The 24747-nt window shown below is 33.9% G+C and overlaps 1 protein-coding gene across 1 annotated transcript in view; it reads left to right on the top strand.

The window, feature by feature from the left end:
- Positions 1–24747, top strand: part of LOC110465074 — a 30052-nt gene that overhangs the window by 2841 nt on the left and 2464 nt on the right. The window lies entirely within an intron of this gene.

Raw genomic sequence — 24747 nt, 5'->3', positions numbered from 1 at the left:
GTGTATACCTATATTTAACATTACGGTTAAGTTTGAAAAAACTGTATTTCTTATTATTTATATTCTTAATTTGGTTCCTATTTCAAATGTAGCTTCATTAATCTGGTTCTGAAAAGTAATTGTTGATACCTTTAATACTTTAGTAGCTGGTTAAATGAGGCCAACTACCTTAATTAATGTGATTCAAATACCGTATCCAGGTAAATCAGATAGCATGACCTCTGTGTGCCCTCAATTCAATTAAAAAACCTTATAATACAGTTACCCTCTAACAAGGAAAACTAAGTCTGGATTACACGTATTATGGTGGAAATATGTATCCACAAAACGCTAATAGTATTCAGTTAGGGTTGTAGTTTAGATAGAAAGGTAGCAGGAGAACTGCGTTTATTGGACTGTCCTTTAGACAGCATATCCCGTAGTTATCTAGACATTGCCATACCAACACCTAGAAGGTTTATATAAATGTTGGAGAAAGATATATGTTTGTCAGGTAAAGAGTTACCTATAAGTTGTTTAAATTTATAACTGGCATTTATTACAGGTTAGATAGAAAGGTAACAGGAGAACTGCGTTTATTGGACTGTCCTTTAGACAGCATATCCCGTAGTTATCTAGACATTGCCATACCAACACCTAGGAGGTTTATATAAATGTTGGAGAAAGATATATGTTTGTCAGGTAAAGAGTTACCTATAAGTTGTTTAAATTTATAACTGGCATTTATTACACAAAAAACAGATGTTCCAAGGATTTTATTTCAAATTGAAAAGAAAGGTACTAAATAAATAAAAGGTATCCTCGACGACCCGTCACTTATAGGTACACTGCAGCATTGGGTAACAATATTACACGTATATCAGGTGATGTAAAGGACAACAAACGACATTAGAATAACCAAGTGTTAACAAAACTATAATTCAACTCTAAATCTATACAGCTAAGACAACATATGATCAAAGAATATATTAACATCGAGACCATTGAAAAGGATATATTTTCACTGAACAAAAATCGGTAACTAATTGTCATAGGACTTTTCTACATCAAATTCCGTGCGTTATGATGTTAATATTTCATACTTCTATCGTAGGAAGCAAATATAACATGACTTTTCATTCGAGATACATGTAACGTAGTGGTTCGATTATAAAATCTTAATTGAAAAAGTATACAGATTTTGTAACGTCATTAACTTCAGTTATACGTCTTTGAACTCGTGTCTTGTTTATATTGTTTGGTCAGCCTATCCGTTTAAAATTGCTGGCTATGTGATTAACGACATGATGAATTATTTCCCATTTTGAGTAAAAAGTCACTCTTTTGAGGATTCTTCATGTTAAAATTAGCTCGTCTCGTTCAACATACATTTCGTTTGTAATGCAGGGCAGAACAAATGTGGTGGTGCAGCAACGTGAATTGTAAATCTTCTAACATTTTCACATCACCTTTTTATGCCACTTTGACGTGCACAACGAATTTTTCATATGGCGTGGTAGCGAGTATTGTGTGCTCGTAATCATTTTGTCTAAGAGCTTTTGATACTTTACCGCATTAACAAACTTGATTCAAATTACTTGCTTTGAATTGAATGCCAATTACAGACACATTACTGCCAACCCTCCATGACCGTGTCGCTAACATTGTACTAGTAAAGCCGTGTTTGATTAACTTCCGATTCCCATTAAGTTAATGTGCTGCCACCTTGCGTGTCCTTTGTTAGCGAGTGAATGTAACATCGCACCGACATCTCATTGACGATATAGTCTCTTTTTATCTTAGTAAGTTGTAAAAGGTTTCAAATATAAATCTGTGTGTCTTATTACTGTTGTTTATCTAATAGGAAGTTCAGAAATAGAAGAAAAAAAGGAAAGGAAAAGTCGGTTATAACTTCCCTTGTCATTTGACTGTTGTTATTGGATAACCAGCCATTAACGTTTTGAAATCAGTTACGTAGGAATTTCCTTGACTAAGTTACATACTTACTGTAGTTTATATAAAGATTGTAGACATCCTGTCGCCTTTCACATCAACACAATTTGTATTTACACTTTAATATACTAATCAATGGCCTTCATTAATTGATCTTTCAACCAGCCTGTGAGGTGTTTTATTCGGTTTCAAATTAAATATGTGAAAATGTTTTTATAAATATAGATATGAATTAGATATACCAGCTTCCTTTTGAATGCGACCCTGGTAGATAGGCCCTCTCTTATACAAATAATTTTAAAAAAATAAAGAAATGAATTAGATATACCTGCTTCCTTTTGAAAGCGACCATGATGGATAGGCCCTCTCTTGTACCAATAATTTTATAAATATAGATATTAATTTTATATACCAGCTTCCTTTTGAAAGCGACCCTGGTAGATAGGCCCTCTCTTATACCAATAATTTTGTAAATATAGATATGAATTAGATATACCAGCTTCCTTTTGAAAGTGACCCTGGTGGATAGGCCCTCTCTTATACCAACAATGTTGTAAATATAGATATGAATTAGATATACAAGCTTCCTTTTGAAAGTGACCCTGGTAGATAGGCCCTCTCTTATTTCAATAATTTTGTAAATATAGATATGAATTAGATATACCAGCTTCCTTTTGAAAGTGACCCTGGTAGATAGGCCCTCTCTTTTACCAATAATTTTACAAAAACAAAAGTTAGGTTAGGTGTACCCGTACATGTACTTTTGTCAAATCCTGCAACGATGATTTGGAAACGTCTTCTTCTTTTTTCATGACTTTAGCTCTCATTAATCATTCCTGAGATGACAACAGTGTAAAATCAGAGTAGTCATCGAGGGGGTGACAGGTATACCACGCATATACGTACATTGTATAATGACAATGGGAATATCATTCTCTGTATTCTGGTTTAAATTTTTGATCCCATTGCTTCTAAATTTTTTGAAGTTGGCTACCTGATCTGTCATTATTTTCTCTTCCGTCAGGAGGACATTTTCCCGCCATTTTCTTGATAAAAAAGAGGAAGTGTGATTACAGTAACATGTACGCTTCAGTTTCCAGACTTATTCATAATCACTAAGAAGACTGCAATCAAGATATTATAAATTTCCATAATCGGCAGAAATAAAAAAAAAACATAGAGCGAATAGGCAAGATTGTAAGGCGCATTTGGGCGTAAAGTTTTTATGTAAAGGGGCATAACTCTCTTTAAAGGTCAGGAATGCAAAATTGTTTAAGAAGGCACAACTTTATATGGTACTCTCACTACACAAAACAATGATAAGAAATATTTTGGAAAATGCGCAAATGCATAGCCAACAAACATTTATCAAAGTTTTTATGAAAAGGGGCATAGTTCTATAAAAAAAAAATCAAAACGCCAAATTAGTTCATGGGGCGCAACTACAACCGGTACAGCCACAACATGAAAAGTTTCAAACAAATCTATTGAAAAATGAGCAAATGCATTGCCGGACAAAATTTCAATTGGGAAGAAAATACGATTCAAGGTGTAATTGCTCGAATTGTGTGTTAGAACGTGCAAAGCAATTATTCCAACTCAAGAAAGTGGCGTTATGGCATGAGTAAATGTTGTTTGTAACATTGTGTATTAAATAGTGCCGTTTGCGTTGGAAAATTCGCTGGAAAATGCTACGGTTGTTTGAAGCTTTCGCAGCAACAGAAGTTGATTTCCAGTTGGTTGGCCCTTAGCATCACCGATGAGAACTAAATTTTACTGTATTTTTTTAATGAAATAATGAGAAACAATTCAAAAAAGGAAAGCATCTGATGTTTCAACTGGTATTTCTTATGGTTTTGAATCATAATTATGAACACCAAACAGAGTGATTTTTAATTGCTTTACCCTTAAAGATTGTTTGCTTCACTTAAGCATTGAATTGTTTTTGTATGGTATTTAAGATCTATTTGAATGACACAGCTTTGCAAGCAAACAACATAATGCGCGCTAGCGCATTATGATTTGTTTGCTTGCAAAGCTGTGCCATTCAAATAGATCATAAATACCATACAAAAACAGTTTAATACTTATATTTACGTTTTCTCTGCCTCTTATGTTCTTTTCTAACTTTTAATTTATATTTAAAATTAAGAATGCCCGCCTTATCGACAGTCCACACAATTTCGTTCAATAGTTTGAACAGCGTATATTGTCGCTTGCTGATTGGCAAACAAAGTAGTACTTCGAAATTTTAACAAACACTTCAATTTTATTCTACAATACAGTATCAATACAATTGCGTATGATATGTCTATAGAGTGATTTAAGTTTATCAATAGAACTCTGAGCTCAAAACTAGATTTGAAATTGTTTCGATTTTTCCCCGGAACAAATTTCGCGCATGGACAAATACAATGAACACCGTAAATCCGACCTTGCCCTCCACGAGGGAGTTATTTTTGGAAGTTAATTCGAACTTTTCTCTTTGCTCATTTTTTGAAGAATCCAGGCGTGAATTTATTTGTTGATTGTATGGGAACCTGACAACAGTCGGTAGATTCTATAACAGCGTCGTTATTTGACATGTCCTCTGAACAGGAGGAACCGTGGATGCGAGACGCGTGAAACTGATAGCGTTTGAAGTGAGTGATCTTGCGACGGAGCACAGGTTCGTTACAAATGTTTGAAATGTTTATGTGTGCTGTGACTCATATCAGTAGGTCTGTAACATATGTGTCAGTAGGTCTATAGAATATGTGTATTTCAGACATTTGTAACGAACCCCTGTTGATCAGTGCAGTGTAACAACCGATATTTCTGCATGAGCGTTAACATTGTTTCCATTGCCGGCATTGGTGATTTCAAACGATGTGCATTTTGTACGATATTGCAGACCTTGGTTTTTTTTCGTTGTAATAAAAGTGTTTTTTTATTTTATTTTTTATTTTGCACATAAATTTACAATCACATTGTCAAATCTCACAATGCCCAGCGATATTTCAGCAGCCGTCATGTTTATTTACATTGGATATTGTAGTTCCGGTCAGTGTTGTATTAATACGCTAATAATTGTGTCTCGTGATGCATGGAAATTAAAGTCCCATCAACGACACAGCTTTCAAAGAGGCTATATAGTGACAATGCCATGCAAATGTAAATATATTGCCATGCACAAACATTTGAGGGCGGAGCGGTTAGTTTATAATCTGACATTCGTAGTATTTGAAGAGTTCAACGATTACATATATTTGGTGTGACACGTGAAGAAGATGTATGCATTCCCTACCTTACTAATCGCGACATCTTTCGGTAAATGTTGTGTATATACAATGTATTATAATGAGTTACACACTCTTCGCTGTAAATTCAGAATTAATTAGGCCCACCAACATATGTATATATATGATTATCATCTTTAACAATTGCATTTTTTTCCGACCTGAAATGATCTTAAATTATGTGATATATTTCAGATGAAAATATAGACAAGTTTTAAATTGGAATAAATAAGTCGTTAAGCTCCATAATTCCAATATTTATAAAGTAAAGCTAACCATATATACAACACTGTGTCAGTGTTGATGTTTTAATATCGTTATTTGTAGTCAGTTTACTAAGGTTTATGTACTTAACACAGGCAGCCAGCAACCTTTCCGTTGTTAACTGTGTGTTGCGCGGCTGGTTTGTATGACAGGTCCTAATGGTGTGCCCCCCAAGAGAAATGGCGCCTTTTTGCACGTGTCACTAACCATGTTCAGTCTTACTTACACTGATCAATAGGACAATGTGATAAACATCATCCTCTTACCTGAACTTGACGCCATCAACATTGCGACCAACCCGTCGTCCTCTCGACAAACATCCCCCATGTAAGGGGACGGAAGTACTACCGACGTGTGATCTTAAGCCACTTGACACCATATAAAAGAAAATACTGGTGGTCGTATCTTAGGTCACTGTTACCCGCATGCTTGTTTATGCCATGTTGTCTGGACAGAATCAATCTTCGGTGTTTGTACCAAGTTTATCTGCATTACGCTGGGTTTAGTAGAAATGCGTAATGTAATACAATACGCGACTTTGGCAGTTCAGCGATCTGTGAATCGAATGGTATCTGCTTCGAGACGACTATTAATGTAACCAACTCATTGAAATAAGCTGTCAGTGCAACGTGTTAATTCAATATTTAATTGTATAATCGTTTCGAAAAGTATTTCAGCGGGTCATATAAACACGAATAATTGTTTATGTAAACTAACAGTTTCTGTTTGTTTGATTGTTTACTTAACGTTCAAACAACAGCTAAAGATATGTGAAAAAGGGTGCCTGGAAATAAAATGTGGTAAGAGAGAAAGGTGAAGACGGACTCCGAATGTTGTAATGGGGGCATCAGATCAATTACATTTGAATGATCTCTTTTATATCCTTTAAGAAGAAGAAATCGAAGAATATCCCGGATTTTACAGGGAGCTCTTAAGTCGCAACTTACAACATACAATGGGACACAAAAGGTCTATTCTTTCCCCGAACCACAAAAAGGGAACTATCAGGTTAAATGGAAATATTTTTGTTAATAGTGAATACCACTTACAATACTGCATAATATAGTGTATCTGAATTAAAATTGAAATCGTTTGTCTTGCACCAAGTTATTTTGTAAAATTTTAAAACGGCTCCATTTAGCGGACATAAGGAATAAAGAAACCTATCATTTTCGAAAAAAACCGGGTTGGCATACAATGTTATCTGGTACATGTAAGACAAATTAAACGAACTAACGGCTGAAAAGAAGGGATATTTTGATAACTTAAGTCGTAAATGGTAACTTTACGAAGGCATTGATTAGAAATATGTTGACAAGCTCAGAGAAGGCAAAACATGTGTGTAACGTTGCCAGTGTTTGTGAAGTAATGCGTTATAGTCATATATTTGGCCGAATGCCGACGGAAGACTCAAAATCTGTATAAAACCGCTCCTTCTCATGCCGTGTGTAAAAATGTAATTAAGACAACTCCAGCAGAAGGAACACAATGCAATCTCATCTAATTATTTCGCTTCACAAACTCTGTGGACGATATAACCCTTTTAATTGCTGATATAAGAAAAGATCGCTCTCTCCCCCGTTGAATAAAAAATGTAGTTGGTCGTACTAAGATCACAATCAATGACCAAGGTCGAGTTTAGAAGCCTTGTTAGGTTCATGCATATTTAATTTTCATTTTCCGTGACATTTTTTGTTTATATAAATATATAAACATTGAAATTCATTTTGTTCCTGTCCCAGGATAATCAAACGACCTCCCGAGAGTGCTATTTAACCACCTCAAAGACGATCGATAAAAACATTGTTTTATCAATTTCTGTTTATTTTTCGATTTATTGAATAATTCGACGGAGCAATATTGCTGACATTTCCAATCCCGGTATCGGAGACTACGAAAGTGAAATTCATATTAGATATGTTTCTCTATGAAAATAAAACCTGTGTCATAACACGTATTACGTTTACAATTCTTGTAGTTTGACAAAATCCCGTAATTGGTCGAAGCAATGTTTCAATGTATTTTGGTTGATGGTTTCTTATACTGGGTAAAGTTTCCTAATAATCTGAGTTGTACGTTGACGTCACCTGTGAATTGCTAGTGACGGTTTTACGTTACATGGTGGTGGACTCTTCTTGTGGATTCTCTGCAGCTCATATTCATTCTGCGTATATGTCATCAAAGGGATCTTTACGGTCTGCCTAAATTTGCTCTGTATGGTTTTCTGCATCCACAAAGATTTCGTATGTTAAAATATGTAACTTTGTATTCTATCGATTATTTACCGTTCTGTGTCGAATTTCCCAATCATTTGAGTGGTATATTGACATTAACTTTATACTATTGTGTAATATCGGGTGTGTTTTCTTATACTTTTTGCTTGGCATATTGACGTAAAGTGTATGCTTTTATGTAATACACTGTAATGTATATTTGTTATCTCAGATGAATAGCAATACTAATCTATCATTAGTTCGTAGGACTGGGTAGCGCAGTGTAGTATTATAAATAGTTAATTGACAAATGTTTACCAAGTAGCGTTTCATAGTAATAGTGGCAGGATAGCAATGCCAATTAAGCATTACAATGTTCCTGTCGACCTTAGAAAGTACTCTAAAAGATATTTTGACGTTAATGTTATGAGGATTATCATCGAAATGACTTTTAGTCCCCTGGTGTTAAAATCCTAATAGGGAAAATGGTTTGGAAATGCCTTTAACTCGATTTGATTCCTAAATTGCACAATTACGCCTACATAAAAGCTGTATGTCTGAATGGTCTTAAATGTATATTAAAATAAACCACTTTCGAAAATAACATATACCATATACAAAACAGTAAAATATCAGCATCGCACATATTCCAGTAAACATATAAATCCTATATATATTTTGCATTCATAAAAGTGTTTTGCACCACCAGTTTTATCTGATGTCTGAACTCCACCTCGCCACTTCCCAAAGACTGGGTTGATTGGTCAGTTTTGTCTGAAACTTTCAAATGCGTATTAACATATGTTACCTTCAATCAAAATGATACTTTTCTTTGTGAAACATTACACTCCTAGCACGTAAAGGCAAACAGAGAGGAATTTGACATTCAAACATATATTTGTATTTCTCGAGTATCGTGAACGCTTTATATCTTACAAAATTTTAAATTTTAGGCAACGCAGTTTCTTCTGTGTTAAGGGGTTTTATGTCTGGACACACGATTGATAAGCTAACTTCAATTACATAATTCTAACTTATTTTAGTACTAGCATATAGTTGCAATGTATGTGCCGGGGCATGTGCCTATTCATTAAGTTGACATGCCAAAATTGATTCGGTACTGCAAAGCCAATCCTTAGTGTAATGATTTTCTGGATGTATACTTATTGTTTATCAATACATTTTGTAGTCAGGGTTTTATGCCGTTGTTGCTTTAATCAACATTGATTACTATAACAGTTGTCACTATGACCTGAAAGGTGAGATGTCAGTGTTTTACACGAATGGACACAACTCTAATGTGTAGTTGTGGATGACATACCTTTTTCGATTTTACTTTTCAACGCTCACGGTTCCGGAGAAACGTGTGGTTAGCTTCTTGTTGACATCATCTTCACATTACTTGAGATGTTGTCAGAACGCAAAATCACGAAATAAGCATCCCTTTACACTGTGCGTTATCCAACTCTAATGTTTATTTTTCCTTCACTCCTCGATTAGCTGAGCGTTAAGAAGGAATAGAAACTACCATTTTACAGACTCTGGTATGTCTCGGCCAAGGGACAGAACCCAAAGCCTTCCTCACAGGGGCGAACGATCAACTAAATGCCAAAAGTGAGGCACTATCAAGGGAGACATTAGAAAGAAGAAAGTTGTTTAGAAAGAAGAGAACAGATAAGATTCCATATTTAATCGCTTCTTATGATCATGCAATGGGGGCAGCAGGAACAATTCTTACGCGCTATCCCCATAAGAACCTCTTTACAGTACGCTTCTTAACTATAAAACCTACTTCTTCACTGACGCCACAGCCTCTATCGTGACTCTTCTATAGAACCTTCCCCTACTTCACTCACGTCACAGCCTCTATCGTGAATCTTTTATAGAACCTTCCACTACTTCACTGACGTCACAGCCTCTATCGTGACTCTCCTATAGAACCTTCCACTACTTCACTGACGTCACAGCCCTTTATCGTGACTCTTCTATAGAACCTTTCATTACTTCACTGACGTCACAGCCTCTATCGTGACTTTTCTATAGAACCTTCCACTACTTCATTAATGTCACAGCATCTCACTACTGTTTTATAGTGCCTTCAACTACTTTGCCAACGTGACGTCGCAGTGTCTCTTCACTTTGCAACTTTCAATTTTTTATGACGTCATAGCCTCTGTCAAAACTCTTCTATAGATCCTTCCACTACTTCACTGACGTCACAGCCCTTTATCGTGACTCTTCTATAGAACCTTCCACTAACTCATTAATGTCACAGCATCTCACTACTGTTTTATAGTGCCTTCAACTACTTTGCCAACGTGACGTCACAGTGTCTCTTCACTTTGCAACTTTCATTTTTTTATGACGTCATAGCCTCTACCACCACTCCTTTATTTGTACTTTCCACTACTTTGCTGACGTCCTTTACCATATTTAAGGTTCCCTCTACCATACTGGTGATACTTATAAACATTAGCTATAGTAAAAAAGAACTTATCCATACCTATCGTTCGTTCTTACGTCACAGTTAATCTTTATATTCTTTTAAGAAAGAAAAGGCGTTTAAACGTGCTTTCATTAAAACAATTTACAATTTGACAAACTGATCATTCCAGCAAACACGTTGTCACTAACAGCGTAACTATAACGTGACAAGATCACGTCATCGTATTTGTCACACGTATAGATATGACGTCACTCCAATAGATACAGGCTTTCCTGATCAACGAGTTGTTAGTTAGCATTTATTGTAGAGGAATAATAATCATTACAAAGAGTAATGTAGTCAAACACATAAATGCTTTAAATAGAATTTAAATTTCTAAAGAACGACTGACCTCCAGTTTATTCATATCAGCAGGACAAAATCGTCTCCCCTAGGTAAGTACACACCGCATTCGTTTCTATTGATTAACTTGCATCGTCTTCCTTTCATTTCTACCGGTTGATGTTTTCAGTGTTCGTTTAAGTACTGTATTGTGACACCAAACTACTACTTAAACAATTATATACCTAATTGACATTTCGATAAATCAGAAAACCTATTAAAACGTAAAATCCACTAGACCTAAAGGGTCTTTAAAAAGCGCGTATATCGGAAGGCACTCATTTGCTGTTCTGTAAAACATTTATGAGCTAATTGAGGTTTTAGTTCACTTTATTAAGCTCAAAGATTAAACATTCCTTAGTCTTCTTTTTTGACGCGCATTCTTATATGGATTGTTCAAATGTTTTGACTTATAGAAAAGGTTTGTTCCTTTGTCTTTGATATGTAACTTTTATTCAAAGTAGAACTCATCATACTTAAAATCACTCAGACTTCATAATATATATATTTATATGTTTACTACAACTCTCCGAGTTCATAAGATATTTGGCATGTATCTATTGTAAATTACTCCGTCTTAATTAGATATACATACACTGCATTTGATATATAATTATTGTAAACCACTCAAACTTCAGTTGATATGTACATATTATATATTAATTGTAAATCACTCAGATTTGATAAGATATGATATGAATTTATTTTAAATCGCTCAGGCTTCAATGTCTTTACCTTTAATTTATCAGACTTCATTTGATATATATTATTAAACATTCTAAATCACTCAAACTTCATTATATTTTTTTATTTACTGGAAATCTCTCCGACATTATTTCATATGTATTTCATTTAAATCACTTGGACTTCGTTAGCCGTAATTTTACTTTAAATCACTTAGACTGGATAGATACATATTTACTTTAAATCACTTAGACTTTATAGATACATAGTTACTTTAAATCACTTAGACTTTATAGATACATATTTACTTTAAATCACTTGGACTTTGTTAGATATAACTTTGCTTTAAATCACTGAGGCTAAGTTATACATATATATACACTGTAAATCAGTCAGACCTTATAATATACATATTTATAATGAATCACTCAGACTTGGTTAGATATATATATATACATATATACTGTAAATCATTTAGACCTCATTAGGTATATATTTATAGTGAATTACACAGGTTTCGTTAGATATATAAATGCTGTAATCCATTCAGACCTCATTCGGTGCATATTTATAGTGAATCACTCAGACTTCGTTAGATATATATATATACTGTTATTCATTTAGACCTCATTAGGTACACATTTATAGTGAATTACACAGACTTCGTTAGATATATAAATGCTGTAATCCACTCAGACCTCATTCGGTACATATTTATAGTGAATCACTCAGACTTCGTTAGATATATATATACTGTTATTCATTTAGACCTCATTAGGTACACATTTATAGTGAATTACACAGACTTCGTTAGATATATAAATGCTGTAATTCATTCAGACCTCATCATGTACATATTTATAGTGAATCACACAGACTTCGTTAGATACATAAATATGCTGTTATTCATTTAGACCTCATTAGGTACACATTTATAGTGAATTACTCAGAATTCGTTAGATATATAAATGCTGTAATTCATTCAGACCTCATTATGTACATATTTATAGTGAATCACTCAGACTTCATTAGATATATAAATGCTGTAATTCATTCAGACCTCATTAGGTACATATCTCTGTTCTTTATCTTGTCGGTTTTATATTTGTATTGCCAATGGAATGTGACATGCAGGTTGGATTTCATGGAATATCCTGTATAAGTATACAAAGTACTCTGTAATGTCGCATATGGGTTAACATTAGACACTTAACTGATATAAAATATAACCTGCGTCATCACACTTATTTCGATTACAATTTTTGTAGTTTGACGAAATCCCGTGATTGGTCGAAGCAATGTTTCTCCTAACTTGAATCCATTCCGTTGACTTTGCGTTCAGGCTATGATCAGCGCGTTACCCATACATACCGCTAATCCATATTTCACTGAATTGATTGTTCATTGGTTCCTAGATATTTTATAAGATTACTCAATTACACAACAAATGGTCGTCTAGAAGTTCCTTGTTACGCCATAAAAAGGGAGCTGTTCTGCAATGAGTAGGCAATGATGGTACTTACCTCTTTGGGTAGAGGCTCAAATGACCGTTCCGTGCCAAGCCAAGTATTTTGTAGAAATGTCTGTTCTATGGGTCTATGGGGGTCGTAATTAACCAGTGCATGCTAGTCTTCTTTCACATTTTCAGTACATTTAATGTTAGTAAGAAAATAGATAGCTGGACTTAATAGTTCAAACCTAACGTATATCGTATGCATACATTTTACCAATACTTCCACCTCATAATTAAGGATATAATATGTGATAGGGGACAGGATAAGCTGGAGTTAAAAGTTTTAAATTTCCCATTTACACAGAGCTGAACATTAAATTATACCTGCTCATCCATAAATATTTGACGATATAAGCCATAAATGGTGATTATCAGACACACGTTGATGCCCATGTGTCGAAATGAACTGTTGGGTTGATGCAATGTTTTAAAATCAGCCGACAGCAAAACAGCGTGGATTAAAGTGTAGGTGAACTGTGACGTAATATTCAACAGTGTCGACAGCATAAACGAAAAGGCAGGTATTAAGAAAGATAAAGCTTATTCGTGAATTAAGTGTGAATAGCGTCAATGCATGAAAGTACGTCATAAGGGAAACAGTACAATACGTTAATGGGCTGACATTATTTTTATATCCTGAATGAATCCTGGGGTAAATGCTACCCAAGTGAATATAAACAGATTTAAACGAAGATTTAGTATGCGAATGACACATGGTAATTTCCTTCAACCAATGTAATTCCCTAAACACAAAGTCAAAGACTGTTATGTACTTGAGTCATTACCTTTTTAAAAAGTACTATGAAAATATTAGCATAAACAACCTATCAAATTACCGACTTCCTTAATGCCTGGCCATTTTTAATGTCACTAACATCCAGACACAATTCTCGTAACAATACCGTGGAAAATATCGCGGACATCTCAAAGAAAAGGCCATTAAACGGTGCTACCTTAAGGTCAAGCAATGGACTTGAAATGCATATGTCTTGAAAATGACTCCGTCACAGAATGCCATTAACACTACTACAAGAAAATCAGATTAGAACACTTAAGGTCATCAAAGCAGGAAGGAGTAAAGTTGCACAGCTCTATCTCATAAAAACTTTTTGACTATGATAGCATTTTACCTTCGTGGTCACTGATGTGGTTACTTATTTGTGTCATTAGACCCACCTCGATATACAACTTGTATCTTACTTGGTATTTCAACCAAGACATTCAGAGATGCTTGCCTAGCTTCTGATTTGTGACACTACACTATTCACCACTTACTTCTATATTAACCACAACATTTACAAATACCTTTGAAAAGCATTACAGTGTTTTCTTTAAAAAGTACTTGCAAAAGGTACTTCGATTTTCGCTTTTGTGATTTTTTAATATTGGCGAAGGAGGAAGGCACGCATTTATTTTCCCCGGTGTGAACATCGTGCAAAAAGACCCCATGATAACCCTAAGAATTGCATTTCATTAGATTTTTAAAGAAATTTTTTATAATGGATTTCCAGTACTAGCAAGTGGAAGGAAAATAACGGTTCTTTCTCAACCATTACATGGTTTGGTGAAAGTGCAGGAAATTTCAGCTAGTATTTCCATAGGTAACTGTTGTTCTAGGTAAATCAATAACTCAAGTTTCAAATCTACCTTTCATGTACGAAATTGATTATTAGTTAATAGCGTTCGTAATAAGATCTTAATGATATCTTGATTAATCTGATTATCATATCCTTGCAGTGATGAATGGAAGTTATTGTGATCATGTCGTATTCCCGCTGTGTAGTCGTTTGTAAGCGTTCGGGGAATTGTTTAACATTTCAAGCAAGTCATTAGCATACTATAACGACCTCATCAGTGACAAAGTTAACACGAAAACACATTATAACAGAGACGCAGCTTTTTTATTTTCAGTAATTCGAACAGGCAAACAGACAAAGACACCGTCGTCAACTTTTATTGACGAATGGTATTGACGTTTTGACACCCACACTCATTCTAAAGCATGTCTAATTAATGACGCGCTATTTTAGAGGACAAGAATGATATTCTGCGTCAGAAGAGTAATGTTATCTTGACGATTGTAATATTTTAAGAAAAATTAACAACATGCAAATTCAATTGTATTTCGTGTTGGTTATGTGTTTGTTTTCTGTTTTTCCATTCAGATTTCCCAATGTTTTGTGTTAATGATCTTGAGTATTATTGATAAAGGAAATTTAGCCTTTTAGTTAAAGTAGTCTGTGACAATAATCTGTTATATCTCATTACACTGATGAAAATCTGCTTTTCTGTGTCAAATACGGCGTTGTTGATCATGTTAAGAAAGTTTGAACCATATTTGATGGAGACATAAAACTTAACAAGATTTAGCATTTGAAAATATAAGAGTCAAATCAATATGAAAATGAGTCATACATTGTGAAACATTGCTTAATTTACAATATTAAAATAGTACATGATTTAGCAAAGGTTTTCGACTCATTCTGCTGAACAGTTTATTAAAGTCCTCCTGATGTATGTCCTACATACTATAAATATACATTGGTGTGTAGCAAACAAATGTTTTTCTTATCTTGCACAGAATATATACGAATCGGGTGTCAGAACTGTCAGTGATATCGATACTAAGGTTTCCCGAATCAAAGTAAATTCCTATAACATCCTCATGTGCCTAAAAGAGGGCTTCCGTAGGTGGGGAGTGTTCCGTACAAGCTGAGAACAACATCATCTGTCTATTGATCGTATTAATTATGGATATTACTCCTAGTCCCATGGTGAGTTGTATTTTATTGTGGCCAGGCTTAGCCCAACATTTTCTTATCGGTTACTTTATCCTTTACAAAGCATGCCGTTCTTTGTTCAGTGAAATTCTTTGTGTTTCTAGCGAATCTTACCATTATCAGGAATTCTTCTCTCCTTACCTTTATATGGATACATCAACAGCTTTGTTAGGAATGGTGTGTCTGTCATTTTTTAATATATTTTCTCTTATGTTTTCACGAAAAAACCTCGGTCAATAACTCGGGATTACCATGTTTTTGTTAGTTTTCATTGATCATGTTGTAAGTCCGTCAATAATTTTACTGGAAGCCAATCCATCTATGCTATGAGTTGGTAATTTAAAAACAAGTTTAAGCCAAATCCGTCATTCTTTTGACTCAATGTGTATCGATGGAATATCAAGCGATGACCAATAAATGCGCTCGTCTGGTGGAGCTTATTGCAGTCTTGATCAGCCATTTCATATTAATCTCCCACTAAATAAAACAGTGTAATCCTGCCTGGTTATTATAGTTATCAGTTATGTAACGCTATTCCAATGTTCCGTCTTCCACTGCTCATAGTGAAAATCTTCAAAGCTTGTTAAATAATGTACATTGTATTTAATAGAAAATACCATATGATCAATCGTTTTCCCATTTAGAAATAGAAATAAAATACCATAACACATTTTATCCACTGTACGATGTGAGTAGAAGAAGCTATGCAATTGTGAAAAGCTTTACTGTCATCGTTCCTTTCCCTTTCATTTAGTAACCATTCTGTATGAAAATGTTTAGAAAATAAATCGGAGCTTAGCTTATACGAAACAAATGGGATACTTTATACACACTGTCAGAAGCACTAAATGACATCAGACACTTTGCACGTACATATATTCCTTAACTATACAGATAAAGTCCTGTGTGCATGTTCTGTGAAAGTGACAAGTAAAACCAGATAACTAAAAACCAGGTAAAGGGACATTCTTATACTTCCTAGTCCTTTATCGTTTAAAACGTCGTCAGTGATTATAAAAAGAATATGCCTGATGCTACCAAGTGCAAACTGTATGATAACTCCATTCAGATTTAGGGATTATCTTGTGTTTCCTCTTCAGGAGGAAACAAAGCAACCACAATATATCTGCTGCACCTATTGCAACAATGATATTAATTTGTTTTCTCTTTTCCCCACTACTCTTATTTCCAATTGCTCGCTTTTGGCCTTGGCGTTGAGCATTGCCTGAACAAAGACAGTTATGAGTTTTGTTCCCTGACCGAGACAAACTAAACCGCTTGACGTTCAGTTTAACTGGCTGGTACTATGAACTGGTTCGCAGGTATACATGTAGTATGACGGGGCATGTTTAAGTTATGGCATTTCAGTAGGATGACACTTTAAAGTAGTCCTCAATTATCCAGTGATACGTGGACCTCGCTTTCATATGACATTGGCAGTTGTGAGGACGTTAAACCACCACACACATATAATTTAGACCATCACATATATACTACCTAATGTCATAAAGACGAGTGAATGTGCCATTTACAATGTATTGTTTGATTCCGACACCTATTATGCCCCGGTATTTGGTGGTGACTACGGTGTATTTTCGTTTGCTTCGGTGTGACCGGCTGTATCAGCATGACAATTCATCAATTTTGTTTGTTAAGTTTGCTTTTCTGTGCCGTTTAATGTTTATTTCTTCATAACACCATGGTCATCAGATTTGATTTTTAACACGTAAGCAACTAAGACCAATCAAATAATGTTGCAATTTTAACACAGAATAAATTTAAAGAATATCTCTGGCTAGAGTTGCTTTGAGGAAGCTATACATTACGGATATTGCCGATCAATAGGCTAAAAATGGACAGAAATAAATGGATGAAGATTGTTATAGAGAAAACGTTTACTCGGCATTACATGGAATAGTACATGTAGTCTGTGTAGATTCAAACCTGGAATTGATTTGTTCGACATGGCGGTGTGAAGGGTCGTGGACAACAACACCATGGTATCTCCTAAGCTTCGTACATAGATGCTGGCCTCAATTTGATTGTTGAATGTGAGATAGTTCATGTCAGTATACTATCTCCGTAGTCACTGGGGATAGGGACATCATCAGAGACGGCTGGCGTTGACAGGAATTTAATTTGACATATTCCACACCCTCGCTGTACGCAAGAAAGATATATAGGGCAGAGGTAAGATATCAATTGCTTAAGCCTAGACAGTTTCACGACATTTACAACTTCAAGACCATTGTAAGTAAAAAACGAAATCACATGAGTCAACAATTTGTTCACATAATATGCATCATCCTGTATTGAATGCTGTTCAAATGAGTGGGATAGAAAGTAACTTGATCACATTGATCTAAGGTTGGCGATAATAACATGAGTTCGAGTGATGCGTTATGTTTCCGTCTCAAGGCTACGATATCACAAAACTTTCTTATTCTAAAAACGTTCTCAATTCTCAAAATATTTTTTTAAAGCTTCAGCTCCTTCAAGGTTAATTGAAAGAGTATAATATTTATGAATTGCTGTTATTGTCACAATATAACTTGAAGTGTTTGATGCAAAGCAAATAATCTTACTCCAATTTACAATTATTTAAATGAAGTGCGTTCTAAGAGGCAAGAATGCACATGAACATGCTGTAAAACAATGCCATTCTGTAGTCTTCATTTCAAGAAACAGAATTACAAACTTCAATTGTTGCCCAGGTGATATTTACTATGTGTAACGGGATAGGACATTTACTGTTGAGTTGCTAATATCCGCGAGGGTTTTAATATCGCAAAGTTTGCGAATGCTTCAAAATTCGCGAAATTAAAACACTCGTGAATATTTTGAGATCGTCGGGTTATTCGATGCTAGAAGTAACAAGTACTCGAACACTTTGCTAGGTATTCCGAAATAGACTAACAGAAATTGTAAGATTCTCGAAATTAAACCCCCGTGAATAGGTTCCGGACAAAATATTGCGAACTTTAACAGTTACAGTGAATATCACATAACGTGTTCTCACGATGTATCTCTTGTCAATGTAATCGCCAGACAAAGACCACTGCGTGTTTACATTCTAAGCATAATGTTATTATCTTCAACATGTGTCACTAAAAGCAGACATGCCTTCCCCAATCCATTAAAAAATCTTCTTCGACAACCGCCGTAACGCCTTTTGTCAGGACCATGTCTGTTAATTGTCCATGGTTTGATTTTACTGACACTTTTAGAATATATAAATACTTTCAGAACATCAACATGAAGGACTATGTGAAGGTACACCAATCAATAAATAGTATCTACTATACTTAACAAACATGTATTGACATAGTGTAAGTCATCTAGACTGGATTTTTCACGTCATTATGATATATTGTGCATTTTCCATGTTCACGTCATTATGATGTATTATTTATTTTCTATGTTCACGTCATTGTGATATATTGTTTATTGTCCATGTTTACGTCATTGTGATATATTGCTTTTTTCTATGTTAACATCATTGTGATATATTGTCTAATTTCTATGTTCACGTCAATATGATGTATTGTTTATTGTCGATGTTCACGTCATTATGATATATTGTCTATTGTCACGTCATTAAAATAAATTATCTATTTTCTACGTTCACGTCATTAAAAGAAATTGGGTCTTTTTATGTTCACGTCATTGTGATATATTGTTTATTGTCCATGTTCACGTTAATATGATATTTTGTTTATTGTCCAAGTTTACGTTATTGTGATATATTGTTTATTTTCTATGGTCACGTCATTGTGATATATTGCTAATTTTCTATGTTCACGTCATTATGATATATTGTTTATTTTCTATGTTAACGTCATTGTGATATATTGTTTATTTTCTATGGTCACGTCATTGTGATATAGTGCTAATTTTCTATGTTCACGTCATTATGATATATTGTTTATTTTCTATGTTCACGCCATTGTGATATATTGTTTATTTTCTATGGTCACGTCATTGTGATATAGTGCTAATTTTCTATGTTCACGTCATTATGATATTTTGTTTATTTTCTATGTTCACGTCATTGTGATATAGTGTTTGTTGTCCATGTTCACGTCATTGTGATATATTGCTTTTTTATATGTTCACGTCATTATGATATATTGTTTGTTGTCCATGTTCACGTCATTATCATATATTGTTTATTTTTTATGTTCACGTCATTATGAAATATTGTTTGTTTTCTATGTTCACGGCATTGTGATGTTTTGTTGATTTTCTATGTTCACCTCATTGTGATGTTTTTTTCCTTTTCTATGTTCATGCCATTGTGATGTTTTGTTCACTTTCCATGTTCACGTCATTGCGATGTTTTGTTCATTCTCTATGTTCACGTCATTGTGATGTTTTGTTCATTTTCTATGTTCATGTCATTGTGATGTTTTGTTTATTTTCCATGTTCACGTCATTATGATATATTGTTTATTTTCTATGTTCACGTCATTGTGATATATTGTTTGTTGTCCATGTTCACGTCATTGTGGTTTATTGTTTATTTTCTATGTTCACGTCATTTTGATGTTTTTTTTATTTTCTATGTTCACGTCATTGTGATATATTGCTAATTTTCTATGTTCACGTCATTGTGATATATTGCTAATTTTCTATGTTCACGTCATTGTGATATATTGCTAATTTTCTATGTTCACGTCATTATGATATATTGTTTGTTTTCCATGTTCACGTCATTGTGGTATATTGTTTATTCTCTATGTTCACGTCATTGTGATGTTTTGTTTATTTTCTATGTTCGCGTCATTGTGATATATTGTTTGTTGTCCATGTTCACGTCATTGTGGCATATTGTTTATTTTCTATGTTCACGTCATTGTGATATATTGCTAATTTTCTATGTTCACGTCATTGTGATATATTGTTTGTTGTCCATTTTCACGTCATTATGATATATTCTTTATTTTCTATGTTCACGTCATTATGATATTTTGTTTATTTTCTATGTTCACGTCATTGTGATATTTTGTTTAATTACTATGTTCACGTCATTGTGATGTTTTGTTTATTTTCTATGTTCGCGTCATTGTGATATATTGTTTGTTGTCCATGTTCACGTCATTGTGGTTTATTGTTTATTTTCTATGTTCACGTCATTTTGATGTTTTTTTTATTTTCTATGTTCACGTCATTGTGATATATTGCTAATTTTCTATGTTCACGTCATTGTGATATATTGCTAATTTTCTATGTTCACGTCATTGTGATATAGTGTTTATTTTCTATGTTCACGTCATTGTGATATATTGCTAATTTTCTATGTTCACGTCATTGTGATATATTGCTAATTTTCTATGTTCACGTCATTGTGATATATTGCTAATTTTCTATGTTCACGTCATTGTGATATAGTGTTTATTTTCTATGTTCACGTCATTGTGGTGTTTTGTTCATTTTCTATGTTCACGTCATTTTGATGTTTTTTTTATTTTCTATGTTCACGTCATTGTGATATATTGCTAATTTTCTATGTTCACGTCATTATGATATATTGTTTGTTTTCTATGTTCACGTCATTGTGATGTTTTTTTCATTTTCTATGTTCATGTCATTGTGATGTTTTGTTCATTTTCTATTTTCACGTCAATATGATATATTGTTTATTTTCTATGTTCACGTCATTTTGATGTTTTTTTTATTTTCTATGTTCACGTCATTGTGATATATTGTTTGTTGTCCATGTTCACGTCATTGTGGTGTATTGTTTATTTTCTATGTTCACGTCATTTTGATGTTTTTTTTATTTTCTATGTTCACGTCATTGTGATATATTGCTAATTTTCTATGTTCACGTCATTGTGATATATTGCTAATTTTCTATGTTCACGTCATTGTGATATATTGTTTGTTGTCCATGTTCACGTCATTGTGGTGTATTGTTTATTTTCTATGTTCACGTCATTATGATATATTGTTTGTTTTCCATGTTCACGTCATTGTGGTATATTGTCTATTTTCTATGTTCACGTCATTATGATATATTGTTTGTTTTCTATGTTCACGTCATCGTGATGTTTTGTTCATTTTCTATGTTCACGTCATTTTGATGTTTTTTTTATTTTCTATGTTCACGTCATTGTGATATATTGCTAATTTTCTATGTTCACGTCATTGTGATATATTGCTAATTTTCTATGTTCACGTCATTGTGATATATTGCTAATTTTCTATGTTCACGTCATTGTGATATATTGCTAATTTTCTATGTTCACGTCATTGTGATATATTGCTAATTTTCTATGTTCACGTCATTGTGATATATTGTTTGTTGTCCATGTTCACGTCATTGTGGTGTATTGTTTATTTTCTATGTTCACGTCATTTTGATGTTTTTTTTATTTTCTATGTTCACGTCATTGTGATATAGTGTTTATTTTCTATGTTCACGTCATTGTGATATAGTGTTTATTTTCTATGTTCACGTCATTGTGATATAGTGTTTATTTTCTATGTTCACGTCATTGTGGTGTTTTGTTCATTTTCTATGTTCACGTCATTTTGATGTTTTTTTTATTTTCTATGTTCACGTCATTGTGATATATTGTTTGTTGTCCATGTTCACGTCATTGTGGTTTATTGTTTATTTTCTATGTTCACGTCATTATGATATATTGTTTATTTTCTCTGTTCACGTCATTAAAATAAATGGTTTATTTTTTGATGTTCACGTCATTACGATATATTCTTTATTTTCTATGTTCATGTCATTGCAATATATTGTTTATTTGATAAGTTCACTTCATTACGACTGACCATATTTGTACGTGATAAAACACAGCATGGTTGAGTGTTATAATTACATTCTACACATTCTTGCTACTTTAACATTTGAATAGTTTGAAAAATTTAAACGTTTCCATACTTTTACTGAGCATTTTAATGGTAATATCACGCTATATATTAGCTTTATATAGAAAGAATAGAGATGATGGTTTCATGTGTTTAAGTTTACGGAGACCTTCATTATTAGTATTTATAGTGTGCGATTCTTTACACTAGCCACACAGCAAGCCATACTCATTATACAAAAGGCAAAAGGCAAATGGCAACCAGTAATACCGGTGTGATATGAAATAGGCCGTTTATTCACAAAACGACATTAAGTACAAACATGTATACACTACATGTCACTACACACTGACCTAAAATACATGTAGTCATTGTGCAATATTTTGTTTGCTAAAGGTTAAAGGGGTAGTCATTTAATGGGGTGTTAGGTTTGCGGTTTTGTTCAGATTGTCGTGAGCTACATTACATGTATCGTCCCTCTTTCTACTTGTACGTTTTATTTTTTCAACTGAATTGCTGTAATGATAGGTAACCTTCACTTAAGAAAAACTAAACTACAGATAAGAAAGATACCTAAAACCATTATATTTTATCTGAACTGAGGCTTGTTATCGTGTCGTTATAAATATATAAAGGATCTTGCTTTCGTGTAAGATTCTATTTATCACGTAACATTCATTATTTGAAGAGAAAAATATCAAAACAAAATAATGTGTTATCAGCTAACTCTTTATCGATAAAAATAAGGTACTCCTATCATAATATTGTCGCTCCGCGCAGTGCAAAGTAATCCAAGATTATTTTGATATTTCTTTAATATTGAACAGTTTTAAATACAATGAAAACAATTATGAAAAATACACATTTCAAATACATTTTGAAAAAGGTGTGTTAATAAAATCAGTACCTGTAGTGGCATAGGAATATATTTCAACGGTTTTGCAAAGCTATGGAGACTTAACCATAATTGTTCAAAATCTTCATTAATGCAATTTACAAATCGGAAACGACCGCAAAGTTGAATTAAAGGCTTCGTATTCTTTAGGAAATACACCGATTACATTGATAACATCAAAAGTGTACGCTGGAATAACATTATGCTATGACCTTAAACCCGATATGCACATCGCTAGTTCTTGTGGAAAAGGACGTAGAACCGTTAACAGCCTTATCAGTGTTGGCGTACACCAGAACGGTGTTAATCCATTAACAAGTGTACGCATTACCAAATCGGTTGTCCTCCCAGCTATATTGTATGGATGTGAATTATGGGCAGATCCAACCAAGTCATCCAAAAGCGAGCTGGAGCGAACGCAAAGGTACGCAACTAGGAGATATCAGGGTTTTGAAAAAACATCAGCAGCAGCAATCACAACAGGGGCTCTTGGACTACCGGATTTTTGGTGTGAAGTCGAAAAACGCACATTATTCTTTTGGAATAAGTTATGCAATGCCAGTACTGACTTCGTTTGGAAAAGCCTATTTCTTATCCGAGTATGCAACTTTGTATTTGGAAAGTACCTTTTCTATAGTGCCAGTTTTATTAAGGATATATCAGGCACAATGTTAAAATTTGGAATACACTCGTTCTTTCTTGAATTCGTTCTTACATCTTCAACATGCAGTTCAAGACAATGGAAGCTCTTTGTCAAAAACGTTACAGAACAGTTGTATTTCAATGAATGGTGTTGTGAATGTAAACACAGTGTGCTACTAAGTCATTATAATTGCATACATCCGTATATGGGCCTCTGTGGGAATTAAGCTTGAAATATCCAAAACTGACATGGAAACTTGCGGAATTAGTAAAGCTCTCATATAGGACAGGGGCTGATTGTGTAATTTGTAAACTGTGCCGTAAAGCAACAGACAAAATAGCAAAGCACCTCCTTATACAATGTCCATCTTTATTCAGCAGTAGGGATAAGCTTTTAGAGCATGTTGTAAATACGCTAAAGGTTATTGATAATGTTAAATTTGATTTGTTGGAAGAGGATAACCAGTACCTGTTTCTCTTGGGTAGTAGAATAGTGATGGAAATAGATGATGATGAATGGGAGAACTGCATCATCGGAGTTGCACGCTATGTAGAGCACATGCTTTCTGAAGTCAACAGTTTTCTTGAGAAGTGAATCGAAATTTCTGAGAGGTCAGTTGTACTGACCAATGTAGTATGTAAAAAATCTGCAGTGTTGATAACATAACAATATGACATTTATATACCATGTTTTCTATTATTGTACGAGTTAATTATTGTAATAGTTCACTCATGTAAGACATGTAATCTCTATATGGAGGAAATAAAGAATCTGTCTGTCTGTCTGTATGTATGTCTGTCTGTACCTATATACTGTTACTATATACTGTTGGCCGTTATGTTGTATTCCTGATACCTATATAACCATACAGTTGGCCGTTATGTTACATC

Source organism: Mizuhopecten yessoensis, unplaced genomic scaffold (assembly GCF_002113885.1).
Source record: "Mizuhopecten yessoensis strain PY_sf001 unplaced genomic scaffold, ASM211388v2 scaffold11051, whole genome shotgun sequence".
In the NCBI taxonomy this organism is placed as follows: Eukaryota; Metazoa; Mollusca; class Bivalvia; order Pectinida; family Pectinidae; genus Mizuhopecten; species Mizuhopecten yessoensis.
Note: the sequence above shows the minus strand (reverse complement) of the source record. Positions and strands in the feature narration are given on the sequence as shown.